General features: G+C 36.6%; 1 long non-coding RNA gene across 1 annotated transcript in view; it reads right to left on the reverse strand.

The window, feature by feature from the left end:
* Nucleotides 1-5,274: 5,274 nt before the first annotated feature.
* The window catches only part of LOC140671903 (uncharacterized), a 43,198-nt gene continuing 32,282 nt past the window's right edge, over nucleotides 5,275-16,190 (reverse strand). Inside the window, exon 3 of the long non-coding RNA XR_012047809.1 lies at nucleotides 5,275-5,812. This is a non-coding gene — a long non-coding RNA (uncharacterized lncRNA). The remainder of the gene's footprint in view (nucleotides 5,813-16,190) is intronic.

Genomic DNA, 16,190 nt, shown 5'->3' on the forward strand with positions numbered 1-16,190 from the left:
CGTCAATATGCCATTCAATCATTACCGCCGTAATGTTTTACGGTTACCGTATGTTTTCACGTCACTTTATATATACCGCGATGTATATATATATATATATATATATGTAAGTAAATAAAAAATAATTAAAAAAATGTACGGTTAGAAGCATTTTTGCGCGATCTAAGCAAAATCAAATGTTCTTCTCGAAGAATCTCTGAGGCTCATCGAAGCAATTTCGAGGTACGATTATGGAGCTCAGCATTTTTCTTCAATCTCAACTCTAATTCTTGGATTTTAACTTTTAGATCCGAGAATGATAGGAATCGATTAGTATGAAATGAGTATAAGATTATCCGGCGATATTATAATGAGCATCACGGCTTCATCTCTTTTTTTCAAGTTCAATCTTTTTTTTCTTCTAATCTTGCAGAATTCGCGAATATCAAACGAAATTATAAGGCAGCTTTATTAATACTATTAATTGTTTTATGCGCTTTATTATATCTGTTAAATTCGTATTAGAAAATATATTCAGTATATCTCATAATATATATATAAATTCACGATTTTTCAAAATTAAACGTTTTGATAAAATCAATATTATATATATATATATATATATGTGTGTGTGTGTGTGTGTGTGTGTGTGTTTTGAATTAAATTAGTGAATTGAATTAAAAAAAATAAATAAGAGATAAAATCTCATCGGTACAAATAATTTAGAAAAATTGATTTGACACTTTTTGATTTATTTAGTTCCATCTTCTTACATTATTTTTTTTTTTTTTTTTTTTTATTAATACGATTTATTTAGCTTTATGTAAAGCTGCACTCAAAACCTTATGTATTCGCATCACATATTAGCAATAACACGCGTATATAGGCGTCTCCGACGTGTGGTTATCGGAAACTAAACACATTTAAGCGTTCACGAAACATTCGTCGATACTCTACTTTAGCATGGCGTATACAAAACTTCGCAAATACGGGAAATTCAATGAGCCTCGAACAAACGTTTCCGGCTCCGTAACGACGCATTCGGGAAATAGACATGCATACAAAGTCGGGCATTCGGCGAAATGGCGCCGGTGGCTTTGTGCCTCGCACAAAGCGAATCTCACTGTCGTGAGATTACATAAAACGACACATGCCTGTTTCGTTTCTTGATCGTAAATGCCTGCTGGTGCGTTTCGCCTTTGAAAATATCTCTCCAGTTTACTCCTCGAGCCACGTATTTTCCATCCCCGAAAAGTAATATGTATAACGAGAAAGAGCGCATATGTGAGATGAAGAGGATATTTCTGCGGATTAACGTTACATAATTACTCGCCGATAGGATGGAAGGAACAGCATCGAATCGCTGGATACAGATTCGATACAGTTAAATTTGCTGATCTCGATCAATCATCATGTAATGTTTATATAATGGCCACCAGCCATTCTCATATTACACGGTGTATCCGCTAGCAATCTAAACAGACGCGTAATACTATGCATCGGTATTGTATAATATTCGAACCAAATTGAACGCTTACTGTGAACACAATATGTAATACGAGAATGCGTCTGTTTCTATTGTTCCTTATGTTAGCAAACGATCAAAATTTCCTATATCTCTATATGCGAATTTGACGCAGTCATGAAATAAATACGAATGTTGCGAATAACTAGCGTATAAGTAATTTTCCAATTAGATACTTATACGATATACATATGCATACGTAATTTTATAGAATGGTTCAAGAACACGTCTATGCGAAGATTTTCAGCGAAGAAATTTGATCTTATAATCTCTCAGATCTTTATCGTGCACTTTCACGAACCGAATCATTACCTCGAAATGGAAAATTGCACTTTAACGTGGTCTCGCGCATATCGAATGTACGAACACAGGGAGTGGGAGAACTTTCATTACCTTAATACCTCGATATGGCGCGGTAACACGGTGGTCGGAATACGCCTCAGAGAAATTATAACGAGGCTCAGCGGTAACGTTACCGAAATTACCGACAAAATGTGATGAAACAAAGGTAAACTTTGTCTTCTCATAAGATTAACAAGTCAGACAGATCTATGACGGAGATCAGAGAGGATTATCCCGACTGCCGACTGTTTCGGTACGCCTATATTTATTACGTCGACCTTGTGTTCTCTGTACGCGCGAACTAGACGATCGAGCTTTGTGGCAACATTTAAGTTAATTAGACACTTGTATTTCGAATGTTGTCGCGTAATTAAATAGCAAACAAAGATATTCGTGCATTCTGTTTGTTGTTTCATCATTTAACAGCCTATAATTTATAACTTACATATATATAACTATGAGGTACAAATAAATAATAATAATAAGAAGAAGCAAAAGAATATTGTTGCAGCTACTTGAAGGCACAACATCAATAACCCTTATTCAGTACTGATGGATCATTTTTATCTGTGATTTTTCTAACAACACGTCAATTTCTCGAAAACAAATAATCATAAAATAATATATTTAAGTAAATTATTTTTCAAATTTATTATTTTAGTCTTTACTTAGAATGTTCAAAGAAGGTGTATACATTTTTTCAGATTTTTCAGATTTTTTAAAACACTTTTACATATAAATAAACTTATCGAAAATATCCTGACCCACCGGCACAGTTAGAAGGTGCAAAAAATAACAATACGGAGTAAGAGGTAATTTTGGCAATAATTATGTGTCCTTTCTTGCGTAATCAATAATTTAGTCACTTTAATACAAATGAGAAGATAATATTATGATTTTAATTAGAATTATTACAGTACAATAATGTCGTCATATCAAACTTATCATTCGAATATTATTGAATATTGATATTCATCCGCTTAATTACTATACACAAATACATTTCGTCCACTCGATTTGATCTATATATCATAATAATGTATGTATTCTATATACATATATATAGCCTTGTGCTTGTTGAAAGCACGAAAGCTAGAAATTATATACGGTCATATTTCTAATATATAATTAAAAAATTTCGGGAAGAAAAATACAGCTTTTTGAATGTGTGAAGAATAAGGACGTTCAAGAAGAGTTAAATTAAGAGAATTAATAAAGAAGAAACACATGAATAACGTGGATGCTCCGAGAGTTCGTTATTTGAGAGCCGAGCTTTGTTCATAAATTTTCTGCAGCAGGTCGACAAATTACATGGGCAGACGGCCATAAGTAACGCGAGAAGTTTCAAAATTAGGTGTCTTAGATCCTCGAGTGCCGGCCAACTTCGCGGAGACTTCAAAACGAATACCTAAATGAGAACCTGACATTCGCGGCTTTTCCACGGAGCATGAAGTCTGAGTTTTCTTTCGAGACAAACTGCAGACTTCCAAACTGACGCGCGAGTTGACATTTGTGTAGCTTGTGAAGGAAATATTTTGTACCTCAAGTTCTCTACAACGCGCAGTGCATTTGGGACACGTTACAAAACTATATAATATCCATATTTTTAATTATACATGCATTCTAATTTAAAAATTTTTACGCGTTCATATTTATAAAACTGTATTCGCTCAAGATTTAATATTTCATTATGAATGCCCCCGAGACACGTGGTCGATAGCGAACCGAGGATGGAAGCGTAAGATAGCGAAAACAATGCGGTTGGTAAGCAAAGAAAAGTGTAAGAAAATGCATAAGTTTATCGCCGAACTCGACCTTTCACTCTAAAGAGCTTTTTTCGCAGCGTTGCGCCGGAAACTCCTCAACGAGAAGATCCGAGACACCGGGAGACCGAGGGCCAAATTTATATAAACGCGAACACCGGGCCGTTATTCCGAGGAAAATTTCTGGCATAAATATTTCCATCGGCTCGAACATGTTTGCTCTTTTTATCCCACACACATTCGCCGTAAACTCGTTTCCACCTCGCTTCTACGTTAGTGCGAGGAATGTTGAAAGTCGGAGCGAGTAACTGAAGGAATTTCAAAATCCCGGGCAAAACGGCAATGGCAGCTGACTGTACTGCACAGATTCAAACAAATCGAGTCGACGATCGACTGTGCTCGACTAGAAATATAATGAAGACATATATTGGCCGGAAAATATAGATTTGCATCGGTACGAGAAGAGAACTGGCTGTGCACGATAAAACATTTTGCGTCTCAATATTATCTACCTGTGATAATCCCAGATATAAACATATAGTATATATATATATATATATATATATATATATATATATATTAGTATATATACTATATTGAATTTATATGACGTTGAACATTTTAATTACGATAAATGTTTATTTTGATTGTATGGAACATTTTAATTATAATAAGTGTGTATATTTAAAAATTGAATATATTTGCAGCATATATATGCTAACAATAAGTGGATTTAAATTAAAGTTATTGCAAATTATACTTCTATTATTTCGATGATCAAATTGAAACTTATTTGCCTAGAGAATTGACACAGAATCTTTTAAATGGAAATATAAAACAAAATGTAATAGCATAAAGTATTAAACGAAAAGTGCACGATAATATTTCTTGTCGAAAACAGGGATAATTTTGCCTTGGCAAAAATGTCGAGATGTAAATAGTTTCCAACTACGAAGGACTCTGGAGAAGAAGGAATTTTGGTGTATTTAACTTCAAGGCTATAAGATAGCACAAGCTCTTATTCTCCACATAATTGTACACAAACTTTGACAAAAGTGACTGAATAAAGGGAAGAGCATAGTTACCAAAGAGGACCAAAGTGTGAGTGTTTTCACTGATCTGTAGTGAAAACACTCACACTTTGCTCCTCTTTGTCATCGATATTGTCATTGATTAAAGCAGTAACAAAATTTCACTGAAAATCGGCGAATATTTTACTGATCTTTAGTGAAATCTTGTCACTGATTTAATCAACAATATTTTCATTAATTCAATTTAAAAGTATGCGTGTATATAATCGGTTACAAAGTAATAACGATAAAAGAAATAACGATATTATTTATGTTACAAGGCTGATTATATAACGGTAACAATATTCGCGATGTTCTGCAGCCTGAGAAAATTCATAACGCTCCATGTCCTCGTGCATTTTAAGCAAGTCGCATATTAAACATTATTGACATACGTACCTAACTAGAAATGTCGCGTATTCACAGATGATAATATATTCCAATAGCTATAACTACGCTTCGCTAAACAAGCCCTGTAGTAAATAAAGCCGCAAGCGGTTACAAACGGCGCGACGTTTCTCCATTTCCCTTCGTCGACGTTTCGCCCTCCCTTTCACCCCCCCCCCCCTTGGCCCCATTCGATAAATCCCAGCCAATTCCCGATCTCGCCAGCAGATGTGTACAAATAAGCCGAATCTCTCGATGTCTTTCTCCGGCTTTATCGTGACCGCAAAGTGATTTAATCGGCAGACATTAATTGGTTAAACTTTATCAGGTGGAAAAAAACCGATCGACCGACACGTTACATCGGCATTCTCGCCACATCTGCACGAACTACTACTACTACTACTACTACTACTACTACTACTGTCATGTAACTCTCGCGCATTTTTTTTTTTTTTCATCCTCAATTCTCTTCGCGCTATCCTGATTCTCCATCGGGGGGAGGGAGGGAGGAGAACTTCGCATTTCGCACAGAACCGGAAAGCAACAATTTCGTTGTGTATACCATCGTGTCGCTCCTCCGCCAATACCGTTTGCCCCGTCAGTACCGCTTTATTTTTATCCGGTGCACACCGGCGCGATATTCTTCGCCAGCGAGTAGAAACAGGCGCCGACGCATCCGGCAAATATTGGGTGCTTTACATTACAACTTCGGCAAATAAGAGCTGACGTCGACACTCTGTGGCCGGCTGAAAATTGAATATCGGATAAGAATTTTTTTCTGTTTTTTTTTTTTTTTTTTTTTTAGTACGCTTTTTCCCTCCCTTCGGACTACGCGCGTAAATTGGGGCCACTTTTTCACGTACGTTCTCGCCAATATTCGATTACAATATCGTGCATCGTCGTGTTTTTTACGCAACTTCTTATTAATAATATATTAACCCTTATTCCGTACTGATGGATCATTTTTGTCTGTGATTTTTCTAACAACACGTCAATTTCTCGAAAACAAATAATCATAAAATAATATATTTAAGTAAATTATTTTTCAAATTTATTATTTTAGTCTTTATTTAAAATGTTCAAACAAGGTATATACATGTTTTCAAATTTTTTTAAACACTTTTATACATATTAATAAACTTATCGAAAATACGCTGACCCACCACCTGTACAGTTAGAAGATGCCAAAACTAACAACACGGAGTAAGGGTTAATAAGCGTGAATGATAAAACCACATAAGCTTGTTATCACAATTATTTATGGATCAATACGGAAACACATGGAAATTTTCAAGTTTTTTATCAAAGTTGATTTCCAATATCAATATTATGTAATCTTTGATCTTTACGTTAAAATGTAAAGTTATAAGGAATTTTCGCACAAAATATTAATAGTCATGTATTTCTTGGGCTATGTGGATATCGAGATTGCTTCTCATACCACGCTGTTACGATTTGCAATACGATTACGTATTGCAATAGAGATATGCAGAGTGTTGTAAAAGCATTTCGAATAGGATATCCTAGTAGAAAACTTGTTACGAATGATCGATTGCACACATACTGGTCTCTCTCTGGTGCAATATTTAGAATTTCAAATTTGTAGTTGCACTTATCCGTCAGACGATCTGTCAAACAAATTCGAAATATGCTACATATATCATACCTTTCCATGTGTGTACACTTGTCATATTTATCAAATATTATCATTAGAATTATAAACTATTGATTCCTAAACGCTTTAATTAATTGGTTGGAGATTATACAAATAAAAAGGAATAAATTTTCATAATCTCTCTCACACGTACACACAAATTAATCTAAATTCAATGTAATACCAATTTAATATTTGTTCATTCTCTCTTAACTATATCATTCACCACTGTACTTAAAGCCATCAATTACGCTACGCATAAATTAAATCGCAGGATAATAGTTTTAATGAATTACGGAATACAACGCTATAAATCACATTGATTCATGACGATATTTATCGTGATGCGCGGTATTAATCAGATTCTTCGAATATAGAATCTACATGTATGTACGTACTCTCGAAATATGCCCCCAAGCAGCTGCGACGACCGAGCTGTCTCGGGGAAACTGTCTGCCTCTAAGACCAGACGATTAGTCAGGCTCACCTTCGAGAGGAATTAATTATCGACAGACTGAATATAAATGCACATTGGTCTCTCTCTCTCGAAAGAGAGAGAGAGAGAGATAGAGAGATCGTTGGGAACAAATAACGATTCGTCACTCGCTAATCTCACAATAATCAATCCCATCAATCGACGGGTCTCTACCGATCTCTTCGCGCGCGCGCGCGCGCGCGTTCGCCATCCGTGATTTCTTCAAGCGCGAACGTATCGAGGAGACGTATATCGATCCGATCCCGAATCCAGTCAGAGAAGAAGTGACAGTGAACGAACAGTTAATTACTAGCGGCGAACGCTGTCGCGACCCAGCCGGATTTATGACGCGTTCTTGTTGTGTGCGTGTGCGTATACATGCATGCTAAACGGTGGTGGGATTACAACGCGACGAGATGAACGACGAGTTGGATCGAGCTTTCATCACCTGGGTCTGATAGAGTTTATCGACGAGAGGAGAGGACGAAACCGATGCTATGCGCTATGAAACATCATCGCAAGGCCATACGCGATGCAAGAGAGAATCAATTTTCGGCCCTCTCAGCTAGTTTCTCATTACCGAGATTGAATTACTCCTAGAAATCGGTTCCAAGCATCGCGAACCAAAGTGCAAACTCGATTATAGTGTCACAAATAATTCAATCATTTCGAACCCTTTTTCATTAATCTTTTAAAAATTAAATAAACGTATTAGATAAATTATAAAAAAAAACTAATCTTCCGGCTATATATATATATATATATATATTGCGTAAATTTTTCTAAAAAAAAAAGACGGAAGATAAAATAAAAATCTAAAGCTGGACAGGCAAAAACAAAGTCCTACGCTTGTCTTGCACAGGAACATAAAAGTATATAAAAGTAACAATTGAATTGTCGCAAAAATTAATTCCACATAGTGACGGTTTTAAAATAGATGAGACGATAGAGAAACGCAAGACAAAAACAATTAGTGAGACAAAGGATTTTTTGTAAATCCAGAAAGATTTTTTATAAAACCTATATGTAAAAAGGTGGCCTCCAATCAAATTCGCTAGGAAAAAAGTGGACGTCATATTTATCAAAGAATCTATAGATGAAAGCAAACGCGGCGAACCGAGAACACGCTTTGGGCTTGATTGTATATATCTTGCGTATATACCTATATATACATGTATGATATTGAAGTAAATACAGTTTAGTACGATGCTTTCATCGGCAAAACTAGCGTGAGTCAAGGATTTCTGCAAAAATTTGCGTGTAAATTCGCCGTGAATTATCCATAACACTGTAGTATACGAAATAGCATTGTGTGTTTTTGCAATTTAACTTGAATCATTGTTAAGTGTAATCTTTTATGTTGGTATTATCTGTTTTTACATTGCTTTATCCATAATGCCTGTATATTCAAAGCTTCTTTTTAAACCCGGATCTTAATGTGGAGACACGTTCCACGAAGCTACAGCTCGTACACATCGAAGAAAGTTTCATCTTTATATAGCTATCTTATTGTTAGTAATCCGCGGAACCTATTTTCCGTTTCTCCAATCTTACTTTCTCCTTCATAATCTAGAAACTTGGATCTAACCCGGTGAATTTTTTTTTCACAATTTTCATGGTCAATTCAATCGAGAGACAAACATTGGAACGAATGACAAAAAGTACGATGATGAGAGGTGAAATTTGATCGAGGATGATCGTAACCGAATTCTTGCATTCCAATCTTTGAAAACCAACGCGAATTATTATCATCCCTGCAAATATTTGACGTCTTAAATTGATTATTCGACATGCAAAAGACAATTAATTCTTTTTACTTTCTCGCGTACGTTGTCTGACAACACACTTTAAGCTGGATCATCTACCGTCAAAACCTCTCTCGCATCCTTCTAACATCTTGACTTGCGAACAGCAACATCCGTTAACCTGGCGAAAAGTTGTTTCTGTCGCTCGTCTATGTACCTTAGCCTCCTTCTCCCTATCAGCAGATAGTACTTAAAGTAGTCGAGAACAAACAATAGTCGAGAACCGAGATGGCAGGAATACAAGCAAACGCAAACATTTTAATCGTTTACATTAAGTTATTTTCGATAAGACAAGAGAGAGTCTTTCCACTCTTCTTCATTTCTCTCCGAAAACATTTCACTTTGAAACTATCGCAATACGCAAATAAAATCGATGCTCGAACTTTACATATTCCAAACGGTACGATACTTACCGTATACTAAACGTAACGTTACGCGATGCTATTAGAGTTAATCCGCGATCTTGAGGATACGCGGAATTCGTTTAGATCGACATCGACATTATTAGTATTTTTAAAGTAGTTTCGCAATTTTCCGGTAACCGTTAAGTCTGTTGTTTATGGGCGGATTGGGCGGCGATAGCGAATAAACGATGGAAGAACGGTTTCGCTTGCTCCGCGTTTCGGAGCATTATAGGTACTTATATTGCGAGGCGAACGTCTAAGAAATCGCCTTACGGTATCGTGTAAGCTCGGTTCTACGCTATCGTTGCGCGCACCGCTCTTCCTTCACTTTAGCATACGTTCGGCGCCGTTTGCCAAAGCAAATCGTAATTCACCCCCTGAGTACCCGGCCGATATTTAAAGAACATCCAAGCGCTCGAACGTGGATCGCGAGCATCGCGGAAAAAGGATATTGGAAAGGACACACCTGTGCGAAGCAGTTAACGTCTCATTTGCTATTATACTACCCTTCTCTCTCCCCTCTTTGCATATTATATCCGTGAGAAGGAAAAATTAACATAAAATCGATGGAACAAATGAATCTCCTCATAGCTAACAATTTTTCTGCTGTATTTCGAAAGAAGAATGAGATGTTAGCAGTCTTATTATTATTATTACTTTTATTATTAATATTGAAGTAGACTAGTTTTTTTTTAATTGTTACAATTTTATCCCCAAGACTCTTTTTACTCTTAGCACGTTTTACTTTAAAAGAATCACACTCGTAGATATTTTTTATATATTCTGCAAGAAAGCATTATACATTTGATTCATCAATTCTTTCTGTCTTTCAATTTATATTTCCATCAAACTAGATTTTATTAACTCATTTATAATACCTATCTATATCGTATATCTCTTGTTTCGAAAAAAATGAGTATATAAACGCTTCAACAATTTAAAGAGAGACTCTACGGATCACCTATGACCGTTGACATTACGCATTTTTAGCTTTTTAAAATATAAAATTAATAATTAATTTATGAGTCGAAGATTTGTTCTATACAATATAATTTAATCTCAAAATCGTAAATATTATCACATATTGAACTCATTTTTTATAGCAATTGTAGAAACAAATTTATAAGAATGAAAATTTTCATTCTGATGATTGAATTCTGAAATTTGAATGTTAAATTGATGAATGAATCTGAAAATGTATTAACTTTTTTTAACATAGATAGTATAGTTCCTCTTTAAATTAAAAATAACAGATAGCAATCGGATGAGGGTAGAAGGAATCTTTGTGAAGATCGATTCTGTCGAAATCTGATGCGTGCAACATTTTCTACAAAGTATTGTAGTAAGATCGCATCGCGAAGCATGGAAAATACAGTATCACTTGATTTGGCTTTTCCATCTAAATTCCGTAGCTTCTTGGATGATGCGCGGAGAAGGAAGACAGATCACGGTATTTCAATGGCAATGTCCTTTCAAGAAGCGCGTTGGCACGCGCCTTTCATCGTCACAAAGCTATTTCTCTTTTCTATTTCTCCTTTCTCTCCACGAGCGCCTTTATATTCGTAGAACACGCATCAAATTATCGGAGCAACATGATTGATTAAATTCAGTAAGATTAATTAATGTCAAAGCAAACGAATCGGAATGAGATACTGAGAACAGACTTTCATTGTTCGCGAATTAAAATGTCTCTTTTATATTATAGCGACGCGATTATCGGATATTGAATTTTAGATATGAAATAAATGGAATAAGAAATTACAACGCGGTACTCTCTCTCTCTCTCTCTCTCTCTCTCTCTCTCTCATTGTTCTCGATAGAAAGTAAATTACGAGACATTCGGATGTATTAATTAGCATTATTGCAATATTTTCGGGAAATAAATATTCATATTAAAGAACAGATAATTATTAAATGCAAACGCGCGTGCGGCATCGTAAACAGCCGGTCCATACATATTCCGACGTACATACGAGTAGGAGTTGGTACGAGCCGGTTTGCGGAGCAAGCAATCGGAATACGCATCGAGATGCACACGACCAAACACGTTCAACGAGCAAAGCCCGTCGTAGCGACGGACACGTCAACACGCAAACACATTCTGCTGCGACAGACGTAGAGAGAAGGTACACAGATATACGAGAGATTGATTATCGACAAATGCAACATAAAACGCGGCTGTTAATTGGAAAAGTAATTTGGAAGGGTCGCGATTTATTGAGCGACGCGAGCGGATTAAAGTGCAATTTATTGCATAAGCCGCACTATTGCCAACCCGTCATCGACGACTCGTCGATGACGTACTCTCTCTCTCTCTCTCTTGTGACATCGAAATATATTCTTTTATTTCAACCGTAAAAAAACGCGCAAAATCGCTATACGAGATTTCATTTCATTTCGCGTGACCTCGTTAATACAATTTTGTATGCGGTCGGGAAGCGATTTGACGTCGACATGGCCTCTCCCTTCGTTGTCTGTCGAGTCTATAATCTCTCTCGCGCCACGTAAAGAGGACGGACACGTCTCTTCGTTAAAGCGGCGATTATTAACTGGCTTTTAGTTGCAGAGCCGAGGTTCAATTACTGAAACGCTGGTTCAATTACGTCGGAAGCTTGCGCGAAAATTATCCTGCACCCGTGAGATCGGTTATTGCTCAAAAGACCAAACTCCAAAGTTACCCCTGACCGAAGATGATATTAACGGTCAAAGTTCGTACTTGGACGCGCTCGTAGAACAATCTCGACTTACCGTGCAATAATATCGAGAAATTCACGAATCGAAAACTAATAAAGTCGTGGACAAATCGCGTAGCAATTATTTATGGTTCCGTTTATTCAAACGAACATCGAAAACACGAAGGACACCCATTTCTTCAAGATGGTAGCATTTATATAAAGTTTAGCAAACATCTAAATTTCATTTCTTTTGAAAGAATTCTATCTCACACTATCGCGCGATGCTTGTTATATGTAATGTGTGCCCGCAACCATTCTCTGTTTTAACGAAAAATAATATTTATAAAAAATTTTATTTCATTAAAGTAATTACATGTGCAAAACGTAAATCTAATAATTGCATAATTCCCAATTTTTCTAGCTCCTTCAAAAAAAAAGAAAAAGAAAAAAAAAAAAAAAAAACGAGATTTGCATACGTATCCTTTAAACGTGTGTTAAACTTTAATCCGTAAAATCGGCCATGATGGTAACGCTCAAAGCGTTTACGTTCGGTAGTTGCCAAATAGACACGTTTTACCGTACCATCGTTCACAACATTTTTCAATCAATCGCTCTCGTTCGCATCTCGACCAAACGCACCTGTGCGTGTGTACTCGCTATATATTGCGTTGATTATCGAACGGATCGACAACCGCTGTGTCGGCCCGTTTCGAGTAGCATACGTTAATGCCAACCCCAAAACTGGCGAGCCCCTAGCCCGCAAGCCAGTCGAGAAATTACGTCGATGCAATTAAGCTAACCACCATAATCGGTTCCGAATATTCGCGCCGATGTCGGAGCGCGAACGAACACGCACTTTGATTAGACGCGCGCTCACAGAAACGTCAAACCGTGTATCGTTGTATTCGACTGAATGCGCTGCTTTAAATGAGCAAATAACACTTGGTTGCAAAATTAGCGAGAGCAAAGATTAGAATATTAGACGGATCGTTGCATTAAATTCAATGAATGTTCTTTGTCTGATTAACAAATCGCTGCAGGATTACATTTAACAATCAAGAAGCAATTTGTATTTCCGGCCAGTCCGATGAGTTTCATTAGCATCAAGAAGGGAGCGCGATATGGGTCACGTAGGATTGATTTAAAAAAAAGTACTTGAATCTTAATTTTGTTGATGCAATCTGATTCGTCGGTATAATGAAACCAGATAGAAATGATGGTTTAATTACAGTTTAAACTTGATTGACTAAAATAAAGTTAGCGCTTTTCTATAGTACAGTGTATATTAGATATGCTCTTTAGTTGCTCGCGCATATATTTAATTAGAGTATTTAAACTCTTGCATGTGCTATGTTATTTATAATTGAAAAGTTTGCACAAAAAATCGTGTATAAATAATAGCAGCAAGAGAAAATGGAATTCAAATATATTCGAAATATATTCGAAATATATTCTTTTCAGAGTACACATTATAAAAAATATATATACATGTGCAAATACACATAAAATAAAAGTTATATAATAATAATGTATCCATTGTTTTATATATTTATATTTCTAATTCGAGTACGCGAAAGAGAAACAATTCTCGCTGCAAACACATTTCACGATCATTTCCGCTTTGCACGACCAATCGATCGCGCATATGTCGCCTGTCTCTCATGTAATAAAAGCATTATTTTTTCAGAACTGAAAAGTATCGTTGCTGTATTACACATAGAAAACGGCTCCCTCTGCTCCGCGACGTGAATAAAAAAGCGAGCGTGCGATATTCCGTCCGAGCCAACAAAGCTTCAAATAAATTTGAACGTGAGCTTGTATGTAGTCACACCTCACGGATGTAATATCTATCGATAATATTCGAATGTTACTATTCGATATTACACGCGAATTTATATTAAATAACAAATATTCATATATAAGACACTATTTTTCTTATTTATAATTACGCTTCGTATAAATGTCATAATTTTTTTATAACATCAGTGGCTGCGCACATAAAATCTTTGAAATTTGTTCGCGATACTCTTTATATCTCGTTTGTACTAACAATAAGACTATTACGTTTGACAATTTTATTTCTTCAGACAGCTATATATTGTATAAAAGTCGACTCTGCTAAAGCCATTGAAAAAGTTGATACTTTAACACAGTATTATTTATATAATTTAATATTTTTCTACTTTACGTTTCAAATATTATAACTCTAAATTTAATGTTGAAATAATGAAGAAAAAACGTAGCGTTATATATATATATATATATATATATATATATATATACGTTATTACAAACATTTCTGTTAGCTAGATAATATATTTTCTTGACATTCATGATATCTTGGCTGGGTAGGTTAGTTCCTCTCTGGTCTTTACGTACATCGCGAAATGGCTCTCGTATTTTTTAAATAAAGCGTCCGCGATCGTTAAACTGTCGACTTATTTTTCCGCCTTAGAGCCGTCCCGTCCCATTCGGTCCGCGATTATATAGTCATTGAAGAAATTGGAGTCGTCCCAGGTATTTGGAAAAAATACATATCTCTGTGAAAAGATTAGTCTTTGACCAATAGATGTTTTCCTTTCTTTAGCGAATACATTAGAAATTTTTAAAACGTGTCAAATTAACTACTTCAGGTTGATAACCCATGGTAATCTAACTGATGGGTTTCGCTATTCGCTATTATATGAATTGTGTCTTTTGTGAAAATAGATGCATTTTATTTCCTTTAAATATAAGAACAACAATGTTAAGTATATATTAATGGTTAATTTTATTTTTACAATGGCGATATAATTTTCGCAGGCAAATAACGAAAGAAGAAGAATATTGTAACAAACCATTTTTCGAACATCTTTATTCTTTTTTCGATATGGGTCTCATGTCCAAGCGTTGCGAAGCTCCCGACACTTTAATCGTCACACGGTTCTCTCTTTCCCTACGATAAACTTTTCACCGGCACGTACGCGCGCGTATCTACGCGAAAGCACACGCCAAATGTCTGAATTACGAGAGAGCGGTGGGCGTATGTGAGAAAAAGGTGAAAATGAAATAACGCGATTAAAATGCTCTCGTATGTCCGGCACGCGGCCGCATGAGTTTTATCGCGCGCGACATACATCCCTTCCTCCCCTCGTCGCGGCGGAAAATTCGCGAAAGAGATCTACGGCGGCCGCGGGCAGCCGAGAATTAGGGGGACGCTTTGTGGAGATGCGAAAATCATTGAGAGTAATGCTCGCAACTTACGAAGAACGGTATAGTGGTGGAGGCAAAGGGAGAGAGGAGAGGGAGGGAGAGAGGAACGGAATGTGTCGGAACGGTCGGAGCGAATCAGACAACGTTGGGAATGCACGCGTGCGTTCCCCGGAAGAAAAAGCGTGTACTGCATACATGCATACATACATACATACATACATACATATATTGCGAGGAGGCGACGACGTCAAGAATTAAACGCGATTCTCGCGCGTTTAATTCAATGAGCGAGCAAAACACGCGGGTAACACGACTAAAAAAGTGACGACCGCGCCACCGGGAATTAATCTTTTCGTGTACCGGGGAAATATTTTTTGTCACGACGTCGGACGGGACCAGATTTAATGTCGAAAAAGTTTCACGTGTAATTCATACCCGACGCACACGGAACGAATAGTTCGAGTCCGTGCCAGATCTTCTCAGCTGGAAATCGTACTATGCAAGGGCGTGCAATAGGGTTTCAATAGACAACCCCCTCACACACACACACACACTCATATATGTATATATATGAATCACAGACGACTCCCGTACATATTGGCTTCCGCGTGCTTTGTGTTCAGTGAATATCACGAATAACCCGCGACTTTTTTCGTCGACTACCTTGATTCACAAAACATTGTAATCGAATTTGCCGGGCGAATTCGGCGTTACGCAATTCACATACGTGACGTACACAGGAAAACTCGTTCAACTCTCGTTCGTCAATTAACAAGCCGTATGATGTCGGAACAGAAGGGAGAAATTTCTGTCAGACCGTGATTTGTTCTTCGAGAACGAAACCGTTGCGAATCAAATTATCGATGTTCGATCATTCCATTTGGCAACATAACGCATCAACTGTCTATCTTCTAGTATA

Source organism: Anoplolepis gracilipes, chromosome 12 (genome assembly GCF_047496725.1).
Source record: "Anoplolepis gracilipes chromosome 12, ASM4749672v1, whole genome shotgun sequence".
Lineage (NCBI taxonomy): Eukaryota > Metazoa > Arthropoda > Insecta > Hymenoptera > Formicidae > Anoplolepis > Anoplolepis gracilipes.